General features: G+C 40.6%; 1 long non-coding RNA gene across 3 annotated transcripts in view; it reads right to left on the bottom strand.

Moving 5' to 3' along the window:
* The window catches only part of LOC137342364 (uncharacterized), a 125,609-nt gene that overhangs the window by 49,180 nt on the left and 57,811 nt on the right, over nucleotides 1-18,618 (bottom strand). For all 3 annotated transcript variants that reach the window (XR_010967237.1, XR_010967236.1, XR_010967238.1), the window contains exon 4: nucleotides 10,177-10,371. This is a non-coding gene — a long non-coding RNA (uncharacterized lncRNA). The remainder of the gene's footprint in view (nucleotides 1-10,176; nucleotides 10,372-18,618) is intronic.

Below are 18,618 nucleotides of genomic sequence, written 5' to 3'. Positions count from 1 at the left end.
AAATCATGAAGGGTTTTGACAGAGTAAATAAGGAGAAACTGTTTCCAGTGGCAGAAGGGTCGGTAACCAGAGGACACAGATTTACGGTAATTGGCAAAAGAACCAGAGGCGACATGAGAGAAAAAAAAATTATGCAGCGAGTTGTTATGATCTGGAATGCACTGCCTGAAAGGGCGGTGGAAGCAGATTCAATAATAACTTTCAAAAGGAAATTAGATAAATACTTGAAGTGGAAACAATTGCAGGGCTGTGGGGAAAGAGCAGGGAAGTGGGACTAATTGGATAGCTCTTGCAAAGAGCCGGCACAGGCACGATGGGCCGAATAGCCTCCTTCCATGCTGTATCATTCTATGATTGAAAATTACTCTGTAAACATTTATCACAAGAAAGCCTTTTCTAAAGATGTAAACATTTCCGATGTAAATATTTCACCATCACTGTTTGTGGAACTAATCAAACTACTCAAAATGTTTTCTGAAAAAAGTCCCAGCTGCCATTTATTTTCTCAATAATCAAAATTTTTAATGTCCAAAATAAGGTTTTAAATAAAAAAATGTAAAATTGAAAAAAAAGTACCTTTCAAAATAACATGATTGCATTTATCTATTGTCTTTTGTACCTTTTAATATCTTCATTAAAGTTTTTACTTCAAGGCCTCAGCCCATTTCAAAAAGATCGGGCGTTGGCATAGCAGTTGGAATGAGCTTTCAACTATATCAGTGCATTCTGTAGAATCTCCCAGCACACAACCTGTGCATTAATGGGAGTTGGTTTCTTCAACTTGTTAGGATTTGAGAGTTTCTTCGCTTTTTCCAAAAGACTGAAAGATCTGGGAGATGGAATGCTCATAACTTTACTTCAGGAAGGTCTGGCATTTATTTAAATGTGTTGGCAAATGTTTTCTATTATGAACTGTTCAGATAGACACTCACACCCATGTTTGTGGTTTATTAAGGACAGTGTATGGAGGCAAACTCATCAATAGTGCACAAAATGTTCTGCTTCTGCACTGCTGGAGTGGATATCAAGAAATTGCATGCTCTCAACCCATGATTTTCCATCCATTAATTTTAAGAAGCAGAAAAATTATGCTGAAATGCTTCAAGGCAGGATCAAAAAGACAGAAACTTGCTGATGAGGAGGAAAGTGGCTATCCAAGGGCATAAAAAGGGTGTGCAGGCAGGTCAGGGGCAAGAGACTGAGGGACAGGAACATGCCCACAAGGGGTTGGGAGCTGACGAATTGAAAGAGGTGAACGGCAGTTTGGGTCCTATTCTCCTGCCCCCTTCCCTCAATACTGATAGATCCCAGTTAATCCCGATACTGCCAGACTTCGTCCCCTCTCCAATGCTCCAAAATTTCTTCCGCAGTCTTGCTGAATCTTAGCACTCCCATCCCAAAACTCTCACCTCAGATCCCAGGACCTCTCCTGCTTGCTTACAAATCCTTAGTCTGCATTCCCAGTGCTCCCTGCTCCCAGAACTGCCTCAATGCTCACATCTTTCAGTTATCCCAGATCTCCGGACCTTCTTCAGGGTTTCTCGAACCTTCCTCTCAAGCATTCCTGGAACTTTGCTTCCCCGCCCCCCACAATGCCCCAGGACTGATTCTAGGAAGCTGTTGTTCACACAAACATTGAATGACACATGGAATGGACTTTCTGTAGGTTAGTGGAGGCAAAAAATCTAGAATCATTTTTGAGTGCTCTAATGGGGAATTGTGAGTTTGCCCCTGGATAAGTGAGCTAGGATGAGCCAAATGACATTTGCAGTCCATATCTAACATGCAAAATCCAGCCACACCAGGTGTCAGCCTTGGTTAAGTGGTAGCACCCTTGCCTCAAATTCAGAAAGTCCCACTCCAGAGACTTGAGCACATAATTCAAGCTGACACTTCAATGCAGTACTGAGGGTGTGCTGCCGTCTTTTGGATGAGATGTTAAACCGAGGTCCCATCTGCCCTCTCAGATGGATGTAAAAGATCCCATGGCGCAATTCGAAGAAGAGAATGTGAGTTCTCCCCTGGGTCCTGGCCAACATTTATCTCTCAACCTACATCACTAGAAAAACAGATTATCTGGTCATTATTTTGTTGCTGTGTGTGGAACCTTGCTGCATGCAAATTGGTTGCTGCGTTTCTCCACATTACAACAGTGACCACATTTCAAAAGTACTTAATTGGCTGCCAAGTGTTTTGGGATGTCCCAAGGTCATGAAAGACTATATAAATGCAAGTTCTTTCTTTTCACACTGATTTTCAAATTTTACCAGTGTTTAATTTGCCTCTTCTTGACTAGGCCAGTAGGGGTAGCACAGCATGGTGTTGTGGTTATGTTACTGGACTACTAGCAATCCAGAGGCCAGGACTAATATTCCAGAGGCCGTGAGTTCAAATCCCACCTTGGCAGTTTGAGAATTTTAATTCAATTTACAAAATCTGGAAATAAAAAGTTGGTATCAGTAAAAATGACCGTGAACCTGTCGGATTGTCATAAAAACCCAACCTGGTTCACTAATAACCCTGAGGGAAGGAATCCTATTGTCCTTACCCCGTCTGGCCTATATGTAATTCCAGTCTTTCACCAACTCTTAACCGTCCTCTGAAGTGGCCTAGCAAGCCACTCAGTTGTATCAAACCTGGGCAACTAGGGATGAGCAATAAATGCCAACCTTGCCTGTAACGCCCACATCTGAGAATTAACTTAACTGGATTGGCAAAAGCCTGCAGATCCACTCATATCCGGTCGGGGTAGTTTTGAGACTTTGTGCTGCTGACTGAGAGACTTGGCCGCCGCAGGAAATATCAGAAATTCAGGCGCGTGTAGATCATTATATTCCGATATACGTTGTCAGTGGGTGAGACTCCCTGCTGACAGCTTGAAGTCACAAAATTACCCCTTGTACGTACAAACTGACCACATCACCCATCACTGCCTTGGATAATTCCATGTGCTAGTTCACACCATCCTCCCAGATGAAGGTGAAGAGTGCCGAAAAACACAAAAGAATTTTACGATTTCTATTACAAGGAAGTAAAGTCTAAACCAAAGAAAGTTTAGTTTACTGCCTCTTCGAGGTCCCCTCTAAATTGACTGTGGTACTTGATACACTTCCATTAAATGAATTATATTTTTTTTGTTCAGCTGGGAGTCTGACATGTATGGAAACCAGTCATAATATTCAAGAGTCTACAAATCAACTTACTGAAAAATCTGCAGAGATATTGTTTCTGTCTGCCTGATATGGAGTGCAAACTCCTTCGTAGGAGCACACTCGCATTAAATCAAAGATTTGGAACATTGTGTAAACAGTCATATTGCACAACAAAGTAATGGTTATTTTTAATTTTGTAATGAAGCAGCAAAATAATTTTTTTGCAGAACCTGTAAGATAACACGCATTTATCAAGCATATAGCCTTTGAAGATTTAGAGGAGTCAGAAACGACAGGAAAACAGCAATTATTAATTCTGCAAGCATTTATTATCTCGTGATTAACTGACTGAAAACTTTTGTAGTTCATAAGCCCTCACAATTAAACATCCAAAATACACTTAATACTGTGATTCTTTGGACCATCCATAAATCCAGCAGTATAGTGCTATTGGTGTAAAGCAGCAAATTATTCCCACTTGGAAATTCAGTTCTGTATAGTCATAATATATTGTTAGATCATTTTTTTTATAGCTTGTAAGGCTTTAAACATAGTACAGTGGTGTTTCCATGGAGCCGTTCTTATTTTTTTTTTATTTTCCTCAGAGGCGTGTCTGATGTCAGGTTACCCAACGTGCTGCTGTTCTTTGATCTGTAGACCAGGTCGGCATCTCTTGTTTAAAAAAATCAGTCGCTAGTAACATTTTTAACTATGTGGGCAAAACATTTAAGCTCCAAAATGTTCCAAATTCCCTTCGCAATCATTAAATCATTTTAATCTTGAAGAAGGTGAACTGTTTGCTCACCTTATGAGACCTTTAATTGCAGTTTGAAGCAAGGGCTTGGCATCTTTTACGAAAAATAAATTGTTGCAGTGAGTTAATCCTTTATGGCCTGCTGTTTCAAGTTCTTTATTGTAGACAGTTGGGCGCCCTAGTACAGTTAAGATCAGAGGTGCTGATAACCTGGGCCATGATTTATGGGAACTTGGGGTTGCAATCACTTAATGAGGGAAGCTAGAGTGTCAACGTGTTTATTAAATGCAGGAGCACTTCCAGGGGGTTCTGTTTAGGTTAAGTTATTCAAAATAATTTTTTAATATAAATTTCCTCTGCAGAATCACTTCACATTTTATTTTACTCATGGGTTTGCTTTGACATTCGCATTATACTGTTTTGCAGTTTCCCTGTCGCTGTTATTAAATGTTCGGTGTTCTAAGTCAACTCTAGAAATAAATACTTACACCTCGTAATTCTTCATAAAAGTCAAACAAGTCAAAAAGTACCCTGAGTCGAAGTAAAATCAAAGCTAACACAAGTACAATTTCCTTTTATCTGCATATTCCACTGCTTACGTTATTAAGAAGAAAAAAAGAACAGAAAAGCAAACAGATTTTTTGTTTTCTAGCCATTGACTGCTTCTGTGTATAACTGTTCATGGACAAACGTGAGATAACTACTAATAGACAGCAATCTTAAGTTACGCACACACAAATCTTGCAAAATATCACATTTGAAGTTACTTTGAACTGGTTTCAAAGAATGTCCTTTACCTTTGCCCTCCTTTCATCATCAATTTAACATCAAGCAGCATTTTATGAAAAGTTACTGTTGCCTTAACTCACCAAACTGTGAGTATACAAGTAAATGCTGAAGACCTGTGGAGAAATACATTCAGGAAGAAGGTAAACTAAAGTATCTAAGGCAGAGTAACTAAATATTCTACAAATTTAAAATGATACCGTCAAAATGTCCCAGTCTCTCTGATGCCACCAATGTGATACCACATCAGCTTGAGGCACAAACTCAGCGTCTCTCAGGTCAGAGAGGGGCAAATCAGTCAATTTTCTCACTCCTATTCGCTATCTGGTGCTTGAAGTGCATGTCAGACAATGACAGGATCAGGATTGGCTGTGATGCTCCCTGCAGTTGAATGACCAACCAATATTCACAATCATGGCTCATACATGAATGATACATACTTGTGGTGGAGAATGCATTGTACCCATGGACTTGCATCCCTTTGGGCAGGAAGGGGAAATTAGCAACATCAAAAAATGGAACCACAAATGCACTTAGCAGAACAACATAGTGACAGCAGATATCTCATTGACTAATAGAGCTAGTGAAATATCCCTCTACTTCCAGGGAAGTGGAAACTCCTGAAAAATACATAGAAGTTACAACAAAGAAACAGGCCATCTGGCCCAACCAGTCCATCTCGCCGTTTACCCTCCATGCAAGCAAATAGTTCCAATCACATTTGCCCACCCTCCCATATCCCTTCAATCCCTTTTTCTTCATTCACCTATCCAATCTAATCTTATAGAATCATAGAAATTTACGGCACAAAAGGAGGCCATTCAGCCCATTGTGTCTGTGCTGACCGATAAAGCCTAATCCACTTTCCAGCTCTTGGTCCATTGCCTAGTGGATATGCACTTGAAGTGCAGTAACCTAAGAACTTTTTAAATGTGATGAGGGTTTCTACCTCTACCACTCTTTCAGGCAGTGAGTTCCAGACCCCCGCCACCCTCTGGGTGAAAAAAAATTCTCCTCAACTCTCCTCTAATCCTTCTACCAATCACTTTAAATCTATGCCCCCTGGTTATTGACCTCTCTGCTAAGGGGAATAGGGCCTTCCTATCCACTCTATCTAGGCCCCTCATAATTTTATAAACCTCAATTAAATCTCCCCTCAGCCTCCTCTGTTCCAAAGAAAACAACCCCAGCCTATCCAATCTTTCCTCACAGCTAAAATTCTCCAGCCCTGGCAACATCCTCATAAATCTCCTCTGTACCCTCTCTAGTGCAATCACATATTTTCTGTAATGTGGTGACCAGAACTGTATGCAGTACTCTAGCTGTTGAATGTTGACATGGTTTCTGCCTCAACCACTAACTCTGGAGGTGAATTCCAGTGCCACACAATTCTCCATGTGAAGAAGTTTCCCCTGCCCTCTCTTCTAAATCTCACATTTAATCTTGTATCAATGGCCCCTCATTCTTGACTCCCTCTGGGGAGCTAAGCGTATTTTTTTTTAAACTAAGCCTTGGGCAGGGTGCAGAGGAGATTTACCAGAATGATACCAGGATTGAGGGACTTCAGTTTTGTAGAGAGACTAGAGAAGCTGGGACTGTTCTCCTTAGAGCAGAGAAGATTAAGGGAAGATTTAAAAGAGGTGGTCAAAATTATGAGGGGTTTTGATAAAGTAAATATGAATGAGGAGAGGTAATATAAACTAAATGATACAATTTTAAAGGGGGTGCAGGAACAAAGAGACCTGGCGGTTGACGTACATAAATCTTTGAAGGTGGCAGGACAAGTTGACTAAGCTGTTAAAAAAGCAAATGGGATTATTGGCTTTATAAATAGAGGCATAGAGTAAAAAGCAAGGAAGTTGTGCTGAATCTTTATAAATTACTGATTAGGCCTCAGCTGGAGTGTTGTCCAATTCTGGGCACCACACTTTAAGAAGGACGTCAAAGCCTCGGAGAGGGTACAGAGGAGATTTGCCAGAATGTTACCAGCAACGAGGGAATTCAATTACGGGGAGAGACTAGAGAAGCTGGAATTGTTCTCCAAAGGTTAAGAGGATATTTAATAGAGGTATTCAAAATTATGAAGGGTTTTGATAGAGTAAATAAGGAGAAACTGTTTCCACTGGTGGGTGAGCTGATAACCTGAGGACACAGATTTAAGTTGATTGGCAAAAGCACCAGAGGGGAGATGAGGAGAATTTTTTTTTAACGCAACGAGTTATGATGATCTGGAATGCACTGCCTGAAAGGGTGGTGGAAGCAGATTCAATAGTAGCTTTTGAAAGGCAATTGGATAAATACCTGAAAAGGAACAGTTTCCAGGGCTATGGGTTAAGAGCAGGAGAGTGGGACTAATTGGACAGCTCTTTAAAGAGCTCGCACAAGTACAATGGGCCGAATGGCCTCCTTCTATGATTCTAGCCATAATACTAAATGAATATGTTTCCAGCTTTTTTCCTCTCTTCTTATTTTGAAGACATTAACTCCTTGCTGAAGTACAGTTCCATAATTACCAGACACTCTTCAGCGCCACAGACAAGTGGCCAATATTCAGTTGTGACCCTTGACAGTGAGTATAAGCAGGCTATTTGACCATGGTGACCTCAAAGTTGTGCCTGATCCTGTCATTACCTGATGCCCACATGTATGTGATCCTGCAGAGGTCGCTGTATAATGATCAGGCATGATAGCCCTGGCTGATCTCCCCTTGCCTAAACCAAGGGTGCTGTGGCAAAATGCAATGCTTCCACTGCCCACCACAGCTGAGGCCTACTAAGTCAGGGCTGATTGGGGATAAAACATGGGGCCTTCCTGGTCTGTGTGGCTTGGTTCTTTAATGGGTAAAAACTCACTGAGCCATCAGAGAAGACCTGAGCAAACATTTATAGCAGATTAGTTTCTTGAGTAAATTATCTTTAGCTCATTAAAACTGTTAACAAATGCAGGCCAGTGATACAGCAGGTTAGCAGGCACGGCATCACGTGATGGAGAGGATCAGGCCCGAGTCTGAGGTTCACCACATGGTAGGATGTCAACTTCAGTTGGAGCCATTGGAGGGTTGGGAGGAGGGGTCAAGCATAGGGAACGTTCCATTTTGCCACACAAAGACGGCCTATTACATTGAAGTAAACGTTCCCTTTAATAACGATCTGATTTTATAGCTATTAGTTCTCCTAAATCTGAAATGCATGAAGATTTGCTGAGAGGTTTCTACATTTTCCACAACAATTTTTCTTTTGAACCTACCACACTTACAACTTTGCTGGGCAGGCACCATATAAGAGATGGGGTGAGCCAAGGAGTTACACACAATATGCTGATATATATGTGGATAGAACCCTTGCATCCGAAAGATTACAGTGTGGTTTGACTGAAATCAGCTGTTCTTTTCTAGTTGCTATAGAAAATAGGAAAAAAGACTCCATCGCAAGAGACAAATTTTACTGACTAAAACCAAGTTCATTTTCATCTTTTCAATGTTGCAATGATGTTTAAAAAAGTCATATTTATATTTACCTAAATTCCATGAATTGTAGCTTCCTTACTTGTGCCTAAACAAACAGCCTTGTCCTTTATTAAAATATTGAACCCAATTTTCACAATACCAGTTTACTGTAATCCACTTAAGTGATTGGTGTATTCTCTGGGTGGACAAAGAGACCTTAGATTACTCACATCATCCTTACAGAACTGGATTATACTCAAGACTACTGAGATTCTTTGCCAGAAAATAACCCACTGAAATATAACAAATTCTGTGACAATATGTCATCTTACTTGGCAAAATAGAGTTAACGTTCATTGGGGTAATGTGTATTCTTAGGAAAAAGGAGAAAAGATTTTGAGACATAATTTTATTTCACTACTTACCTTCATTTCATTCCTTCAATCTATCTATTGTCCTTTGTACTCCTATCTACTTATCTCCTTCATCCATCCTATTCTATCTTCTTTCAGCAACTGTTCTCACCCATTCACACAGGTGATATCACTATGTATGCCTAATAGAGTGCAAAGCGACTTGGATACTAACAGCTGCTATTTTGATCGTCATATTGTCCATTTATAACCATAGGTTAAAAGCCCCAGAAAGTGGCTTCATCTACATTAAGCAGCATGAGTAAGAAGTACTGCAATAAACGACAGAAGAGTCTTGGGGAACATTATGGAATATGCCAATAACTGCCATCAACCCAAAATTCTGTCAAAAAAAACTATGGGATTACAGAGGGCTTGACTGAACTAAATTAAACTATTGCACATACGTTAAACATTTTCACCTGGATTTATTTTAAATATATATATAAAAACAAACTAAATAACACAATAAGAGACCGGGAAAATAATTTTCTTTCACTAATTTTGCATTTTGCAAGCATTATTATTTTGTGTTTACTGCAAATAACTGCTAGATATGGCAAATATCCCAATATTTGAGACGGCGAGATGTTAGCCACCATTAGTTGCTAATATGTGTCTGTACATCACCAGGTATGCATTACAAAAGTTGACAAAAGTGAAGAATTCTTGGTGTTTGCTGGAGTATTTACTAGATTATTACTGGCCGCAGCACACACAGGTTTAAAATAGATACCGTTAGAGGATTTTCCAAGCTGCATAGAATATACGTTACAGGCTGGGATGCAAAAGGCTGCAGATGTTGGAAATCTAAAGGGTCACTTCAGATGCATTATTCTTAAGAGGCAGTTCTTGGTACTTTAAAACAAAAAGCAGAAAATTCTGGAAACTCACAGCTGGTCAGTCTGCGTCTGTGGAGAGAACAGACAGTCTATACTTATGTGTGGACCCTCGTTCATCACCTAAAAACATAAACTCGTCTGTTCTCCCCACAGATGCTGACTGACCTACTGAGTGTTTCCAACATTTTCTGATGTGGAGATGCCGGTGATGGACTGGGGTGGACAAATGTAAGGAATCTTACAACACCAGGTTATAGTCCAACAAATTTATTTTAAAATCACAAGCTTTCGGAGATTATCCCCTTCGTCAGATGACGAAGGGGATAATCTCCGAAAGCTTGTGATTTTAAAATAAATTTGTTGGACTATAACCTGGTGTTGTAAGATTCCTTACATTTGTCCAACATTTTCTGTTCTTGTTTCAGATTTCCAAGATTTGCAGTCTTTTTTTTAATATTTGACACCTCTGCCTAGTTGTCATTCTATTAAGCTTGGTCAGTTTATCATCTCAGTTGGGCACAGATAGGCTGCGAGATGGGACTCTATTTATATGGATAAACATTCCTATGTAATGAACATGTAATTAATGGCTGACTATCTAATGCAGTTACGAGACATACAAGGGGTGATTTTGACTCGAGTTGCAGAATGGGCAGTCGGAGTTCTTACCACCGTGAGGCCTGAGCCATTTTGAAGCCCGGGTCCTGGGCAGGGCTGCCAACTGTAGTTGGAGGTAGTCCCAGAAGGTTGATCACGTGACATCTGCGAATGTTATTGCATTTACCTTATAGAGGTTGGGTCCCCTGTAGTCGAGTATCTTTGCTCGTGGTGTTGCGGCAGCAACTGTTGTGCGAGAAGTTCAGGAGGCCACTCGTGAGCAGGTAAAGCGGAGGTGGGAAGGGATTCGCAGGAACAGAGGTAGACTGTCTTCCTGAAGAATTTCAGGGTCAGTTCCAGCACAGAGATGTTTTCCAGGAGTCTACAAAATAAAACTAAAGCTTTTTAAAAACATGATTTTTTTTTAAATGTAAGGAAGACACACAGAGAGCAAATGAGAACAAATACATTTTGATGGGAGATGGGTCTTACGAAGATGACCCAGAGGAAACATGCGCAGATCAGAATTGTGACAAATATAATGTGCAACCTGTCACAAAACAAAAACACAAACACGGTACATAAATCGTGTCTAGTTTAGCCATAAAACTGTGAGAAAAATAAGACCCAACAAACATTTGTCATTTACTAGCTGTCTCAAAGCCAATGGATTTCCATTACTTGCAGTTTTGCAAGTCTCACATACTGTACCTTTTTAGCAAAATGGTAAGAAGGGAATGTCATTTAGAGTACAATCTTTTAAAGGAGATGACACTTGTCATTAATGTACAAAACTTGCATTTGCACCTTCATCAAGCACCTTCACATGCTCACAACATATTTGGAGGCTCTTAATCACCATCCTGTTGTGGACAGACGCTCACTTCCCTCCACTTGGTGTTCTACACGTGTACTGATAGTAAACCATTGTCCCCCTTCACTCTAATGGTGGGAGGTCTGACCCATAGCACGAAAAGCTCCATAGCAGGAGACGGGCTGAGAGCTTCCATCTGCGACAGTGGCTATTCCATGTTCGGTTGGATGCCTCAGGTACCGGAGAATGCCTTGGCATCAGAAATGGTGCACAATGCAGAGTAAGACGGCTAGGAGAAAGACAGCCTACCCTGCCTCCAAAACACAACAGCTCCCAGAAGCCCACCCAAGTAGTCATCAACTTACTGAAGGCTGGTGCTGATCTTGTTTTTCCCATCTGGAAGCCAAAGAGAAGAGAAAAAAAATAACGTTCAAACAAGTGCTGACAGCGTCTGCATAGATCCATTCTTATTGCTATTGGAGCAACAATGAAACAAAGAAGTCTACATTAGTCAAGACCACAATCCATTGGCAAAAATGGATAAGTAGATTGTACAAAAAGTCCAAAAGAAAAAGCTAAGAGCAAAAGCTCCAAATAATTACAATCCGTTCTTCAATATTCCTGAACACAAAATATTTTACAAACTGAAAACCTCTTCAAAAAATGTAAACAAAGAATACAGGAAAATCAGGTTAAAGCAAAAAGAAAGGGGGGGTGTAACTGTTGATGTATAAATATCTTTTAAATAATTTGTTTGAAAAGCTACTCCTTTGATCCTGTTTGTTTGAGCCAAAACATTTAACAATTTGCAACAGTTCTGTTTCATTTCTCTAAAAATACTTTGCAGTTTCCATTACAAAGGGTCATGGAAAGTTTGCCCAGCAGGACTCTTGTGCCTGCAGGCCTTTCTATCTGCTCCAGCAATCACATGGTCCAAACAAGCCCATCACCAGCTTTTTCCCATTCCTCCTTCGCTGCTAATATCAGAATGTTTTTTTTAAATGTTTTTTTAAGTGCCGTCCTGGAGACAGGAGGAAGTGAATCCCTGCCACTGAATGCAGTAAAAATATACCTTTCTACCACTTTGCCGACAAGTTCCTTCCTATCCCACCCCTCTTAATGTGCTGAGTTCAGCCAACATCAGTGTGCAGCATTGTGTGCTATGTTTAGCATTAGTACAAACTGGTCTTTGCCAAACATAGTTTAGCCCGAATATTGCTAAGTACAGGAAGACATCAAATGGCAGAAGTTCAGAGGTCAGGCCATTACAGCTTCCATTCTTTACTATTTTAAATTTTGAAATGAATATTCTGCTATTGTGGAAAATGTCACTCCTGCCAACTTTCTGTTTTTCTTTTTCTCAAGATTACAAGCCCAACATTGATTATAGTAATTGAAAGCTCTTCCATAAATTAATACTGTACTTCATGTTTCAATTTACTATTAATCATTATTTAACAAAGTTTAAGGAAAGCAGTCTGTTGTTCAAAGTTGTCAACAATCAAATCTCAAGGCTGAGTGAGTCATTTAAAATTTATCATAATGAGATTATCTCTATAAAATTACAGCTTTTCACCCGGTGATGTCATTCATAAATTACAAAGCTGATTTATAATTTTCACTGAAATGCACGAACTGTATTTTAATTAAAAACCTATGCAGCACTCCACTTTAATGGACTGTAGCCCTTTTAAATTCGCTGTCTTTAAAAATGTTTCTTTATTTAAATTGTTTCCAAATGTGCAATAAAAAATTGAGTCCATTTGATGGTCACCTAAATTTATAAATTTAATTTAGAAACTTACTTTTTTCATTAGTTTATTATTTTTCCCTCAGGACAAATACAAATGAAAACATCAAATATAGGAATCTGTATGTAACCAGATACATACACAAGTACGTGCGAGTACCAATGTGTACAGAAAAATGCACAAATATATACATTCTTGCCCAAACATAAACATGCACAGCGTTGACTTGTAACAGAGGAGGGAGCTATTTTGTGACTGGGCACATATTGGAGGATAGGAACTGTTTGTTCAACAAAGAACACTCAAGGGTGCATTTAGGTCAGCCGCACAAACAATGCATCGTAGGTGGGTAAATAAATGATTATTGGTTATTAATGAATTTGGACTACAAAAACTGATCCAAATGGGATGAGAGAAATATAAGTGTGAGGTGAACATAATTAGTTGATCTCAGCTATATTATCCTTAGTTAAAACAAAAACATCTTCATGGACTTTGAACTTAAACTACACCAGCAGCTACATTCCTGCACAAAGTAAACACTGAGCACTCTATAATTTCCTTTGCAGGAGACACTGGGATAAGCACCAATGTTAATGTCTCAGGATTACTGATTCCTTTTTAGACTTCATTTACAGAGTTACAGTTATGAAATAGATCATCCAAATCTGATTTGATTTCATTTTTCACTGACAAAACCATTAATCACACGAGCTTTCTCGGAGACGATGTTACTAAGCTTCGGTAGGAAGAAAATGGGTGGTTGCCACAGCAGATTTGCTGCAGACATTTTGATGTGCCTGAGTGGCTTTGTGTCTGAGTGAGGCAGATGAGAATAAAATATATAATACTAAAAATGTAATGGAAAAGTGGAAAAAATGGAAAACAGCAACCATGAAGAAAATTATTAAAAGTATAACAGTATGAATAACCGTTGGCCACTTTTCCAAGATCCTAAATATTTGGAACTAAGTTTTATAAATGATAACCATGTGGCACATATTATAATGGGTCATATTTTACAAAACATGTTTGTTAACACAGAGGGTTCGAACCAAACTACATAAAAACACCTTGTCAGAAGTCCTGTAGAAAGCAACTTTTATCTACGAGTACAATTTTTGCTAAGCATATTTTATGTTGGGTGCAGATACAATTGGACGTATACCAAAATGTCAAAAAATCCTCTAACAGTGTTAACACCAACAGATTCTAGCTGCAGTACTGAGGATAGGGTCGCCAACTCTCCAGGATTGTCCTGGAGCCTCCAGGAATTAAAAATTAATCTCCAATGCACTGCTGCTAACAATCCTGGAGGAAAACATTGGGGTATTAAAAAAAATGGTATCTTTTAATTTTCTTTGAACACTTTTGTTTATTAGTTATAGAACAGTAATGGAGATGGGGAAAAAGGCTGTTTGACCGCGCAGGACAGTTGGAGGCGGGGGGTCATGTGATGAAACCTCCAGGGATATGTCCAACCAGAATTGGCAACCCTAACTGAGGAGAAGATGTGCTCGAACAAATTTGGATGAGCTGTTGCTACATCTGACTAAGAGTTCCATTTTCTGGTGATGTTTTGCAATATAATCCAACAAAATGGTAACAAGAAGAAAAAAGTGAATTAATGAATTTGCATTAATGGAGTATGAGTTAAATTTTGCACCTGTTCTGCAGTTTGCTTCCAGGAGCAAGCAGGTATAATACACCTTAATGCACAGACTGTTTCCTTGTTAAGCAACAACTGAAGTGAAATGTTCAAAACCTCTTAGCTGCTGTTTAATTTCCACAGAATGAAATAGGAGAAAGAGCCAGGTGACTTTGGCAGGGAGCAAAGTAAGAGTGAGCTCAAGGAATTTTGAAATGGAAAACTTGACTGAGCACTACAACATGGGTCACATAGCTCTCGTTGGAGATGGTTATTGCCTGGCACTTATGTGGTGTGAATGTTACCTGCCACTTGTCAGCCCAAGCCTGGATATGGTCTAGGCCTTGCTGTAGGCTGACATGGACTGCTTCATTATCAGCAGAGTTGTGAATAGAGCTGAACACTGTAGAATCATCAATGAATAGCCCCTCTCCTTATCTTGTGACAGAGGGAATATCATTGATGAAGCAGCTGATAATGATTGGCCATTGGCATGGCCCTCAGGAACTCCAGTAGCAGGATTCCAGGGTCTGCAATGATTGGCTTCCGACAACGGCAACCATCTTCCTTTGTGTCAGTTATGATGGAGGATTTTCCCCATGACCTGCATTGACCTCAGGGTTTCTAGGGCTTCTTGTTGCCAGACTCAGTTGCACGTTGCCTTGATGTTGAGGGCAGTTATTATCACTTCTCCTCCGGCATTTAGCTCTTGACTGCATGTCCAGATCAAGGCCTGGAACGACTGGTTCTGGTGGAACCCGAACTGGGCATCAGCAAGTGGTGAGCAGGTGTAACTTGATGGACTGTTGATGACTTTTTCAATCACTTTATTGATGATTGGGAGGAGGCTGGTAGGGCAGTTATTGGTCGGGTTCATTTGTCCTGCTCTTTGTGGGTAGGATATACGATAGCTTGCTATATACTATGTGGTTTGTCAATTTGTCTTCCACAACTGTGCTGCAGCTTGTGTGGAGATGGTGCATCCAGACTCCATGATGGGTAGACACGGGCCCGAATCCAAGTTCAATGTTACAGGCTTTGGTTCAGATTAACTTTTATCAGTAGAGTTAGTGAAGGGTCACATCTTATTATCTTTACACCCAAGGAGGAAGCGAGGAGTTAAAAATTCTGTAAAAATAGTGCAACAGTACTGTCTGTTGCTGCCACTAATCTGTTACTTTTAATAAATCTGTTGCGTTGTTTATAGCCTAAACTACGATCTGATAGTATTAATTCTTTTGCTTTCTGGAGTTCAGGAAATCTTGTGAGGACTTTGGTCATATTCATTAAAGTAATACAGGAACAAAAGTTTCAGTTTGACCTCTAGGCAATGCTACATTACCAGATATTGTGCTTGTAAAGTCATACTCAGGTTCAGGGATCGAGGACATTTGTGGGAGTGGCTTCTGGTGCAGAGTATGATAGAAATATCTAGGTAAAGCCTAAAAGCATAACAACGATGTCCCCAAAACCTTCATATCCAATAAATTGCAATGGACTTACAATGATGCACATCTAAACATCATCAAACAAGCTTTGACCTTATAAAAGTGTCTTAATTGTTCTGCTGGTGGCTTGTTATGGCCACAATAACTGCAGTCTGTTGCATACTGCCATAGAAAGACGCATACCATGCTTAACAAGGACAAGCTGCAAGAAGCAAAGGCCCAGCAGTGGAATGAGAAGAAAAATGAAGCCTCTACAGCACATCGGGCACTGGGAAAAGCTGTACACGTGCAATGGGCTGTCATTCAGAATGCTTTTCCTTGTGGTCTGCACAGGGCTCCTTCTCCAATAAAAAGGACATAATGCAAAATGTAAATAATGTTCAGTCAAAGTGTGCTGGCAGCTTACCACAGTTTTTCTTCAAACAAACCAAATACTATTTCTTTGATGTAAAAAAGCAGTGTACTTACCCCAATCTTGGTAGTGTTAAAGAAAGTGATAGTAAACTCTGACACCTTACTTATTTACAGCGCCAGTGTTTGCTATCAAATAAACAATAGTTTGTGTCCGCCGCATATGATGTAATGTGATACGCTACTGTGTTTGCCCTTTGTGCTGCAGCACTCTTCTGGTCTTCCTGCCCTAATTGGAGAAGGAGGTCTTTTGGAAAATAGAGGCTTCACCTGAGATTTCTTATGAGCCAGCTTGTGCTTCTGTTGGCTGCTAACCTCTATGTGTAGCAGGCACTGATAGACTCACCTGTAAGGAATACTATGCCCTTTGCTGGTTGTAGGAGGTGGGGGCTACATTCCTATCCCAACTTTTGTCCAGAAACAGATGCAGTCAAGGAACTTGTGGCAAACTGAGAGCCAGCTGCCTGTTTCTCTGCACATGCTGTTGCTTGAGGTTGAGTCCTGATCGTGGCCACAGAGACCATTGGCTTTTACAGCATCTCCGCATAATTCTCTAATAGAAGTCTCTGATTTGTTTCCAAAGGCTTTGTAGTCAGCCATTAACACGTCAGTCCCCGTCACAAAATCCATTCCCTAGCCACCGACTCTATCCCTCTCCCTGGCCACTGTCTGAGGCTGAACCAGGCTGTTTGCAATCTTGGCTTCCTATTTGAGCTTGAGACAAGCTTCTGACCCCATATCTGCTCCATCACCAAGACCGCCTACTTCCACCTCTGCAACATCACCTGTCTTCACCCCTACCTCAGCTCAGTCTGCTGCTGAAACCTCACCCATTCCTTTGTTACCTCTAGACTTGGCTATTCCAATGCTCTCTGGCCAGCATCCCATCTTACATCCTTCATAAACTTGAGCTCATCCAAAATTCGCACCAAGTCCCGTTCATCCATCACCCCTGTGTTCGCTGACCTACACTGGCTCACAGTCTGGCAACGCCTCAATTTTAAAATTCTCATCCTTGTTTTCTAATCCCTCCATGGCCTCGCCCCCTCCCTATCTCTGTAACCTCCTCCAGCCCTACAACCCTCCGAGATCTCTGCGCTCCTCCAATTCTTACCTCTTGCACATCCCCGATTTTAATCACTCCACTATTGGCGGCCGTGCCTTCAGCTGCCTAGGCCCTAAGTTCTGGAATTCCCTCTCTAAACCTCTCCTGTCTACCTCTCTCTCCTCCTTTAAGACACTTCTTAAAACCTATCTCTTTGACCAAGCTTTTGATCACCTGTCCTAATATCTCCTTATGTGGTTCTGTGTGAAATTTTGTTTGATAACGATCCTGTGAAGCACCTTGGGATGTTTTACTACGTTAATGGTGCTATATAAATGCAAGTAGTTGTCAGAAATTTTAGATACTGCCTCCGCACCAACAGGATTCCTGCGAGATTCTCCAACTTTAATCATGAATTACATGACTGTGATATCCAGTACAGACACCAGTGTTTTTGCATTATGATCCACTCAGTCAGCAGTTTATGCTCATCGAGGGCCCACATTCTCTTCAGTGTCAGCATGAGGTTGGCATCATGGAATGACACGTGCAGGATCAAGGACATGAGGAACCTCTGCTCCTTCCATATCTATGATGTGTAACTCTCCTTGTGTTCCCTCTTCTACATCACTAAGATCTCCGGATGCCTGTGTCTCAGCTGGTGCATGTTACAAGTGCAATGGGTCAACGGATGAAGTGCGCGTTGCTGTGATGATATACTGTCCTCCTCCTCCTCCTCGGCTTTGGGCTGTGCTGTGGAAGTTTGTAAATGCCACAATGCAAACATAGGAATAGGAGTAGGCCATTCAATTAGATCATGGCTCATCTGTACCTCAACTTCATTTACCCGCCTTTACTCCATATCCCTAGATATCCTTATCCTAATACAAATCCATCGACCTCAGTCTTGAAAATTTCAATTGACGCAGCACCCACAGCCTGTTGGGGGAAGAGAGTTCCAGATTTCCACTACCATTCGTTTGAAAGCCAATGGTAAGCATTTTAAAGTGGCATAAAACAAATAAAATGTGGCACGCATTACAGGCAGATAATTTCTGTAGGGAAAACGTGTATTGATTAAATGAAGATTTGCCAGATAATAGTGGTGCCAACATCATACTGTGCCCTTTTTATAGGCACTGTAGATTAAAATGTGAACGATCTTACTAGATGAAGTTTGAGAAGGTAATTGAATGGCTTCATTTAGTTAGTTCTATCTGTATTTTACTGCGGGCAATTAACAATCTTTCCCACTTGCAACTTCTCCTATCTCCGTTTCATAGTCTGCAGTAATCTTTCTCAAGTGTCCCCATTACCTCTCCTAAAACTCCACTTGCATCAAGTAATGCAATAAATTTTGCCTTCATAGTTTTCACTGAACCTGTTCAAGCAAACACTGGCCGGCACCAGAGAACTCCTTGGAGAGTGAGTCCTACCATTGCTAAATAATCAGGGGCAGTGTTAGGATCGTGCAACACTACAATTAAACAGGGCCCCGAGCGGATCCAGTGT

This window comes from Heptranchias perlo, chromosome 25 (genome assembly GCF_035084215.1).
Source record: "Heptranchias perlo isolate sHepPer1 chromosome 25, sHepPer1.hap1, whole genome shotgun sequence".
In the NCBI taxonomy this organism is placed as follows: domain Eukaryota; kingdom Metazoa; phylum Chordata; class Chondrichthyes; order Hexanchiformes; family Hexanchidae; genus Heptranchias; species Heptranchias perlo.
Note: the sequence above shows the minus strand (reverse complement) of the source record. Positions and strands in the feature narration are given on the sequence as shown.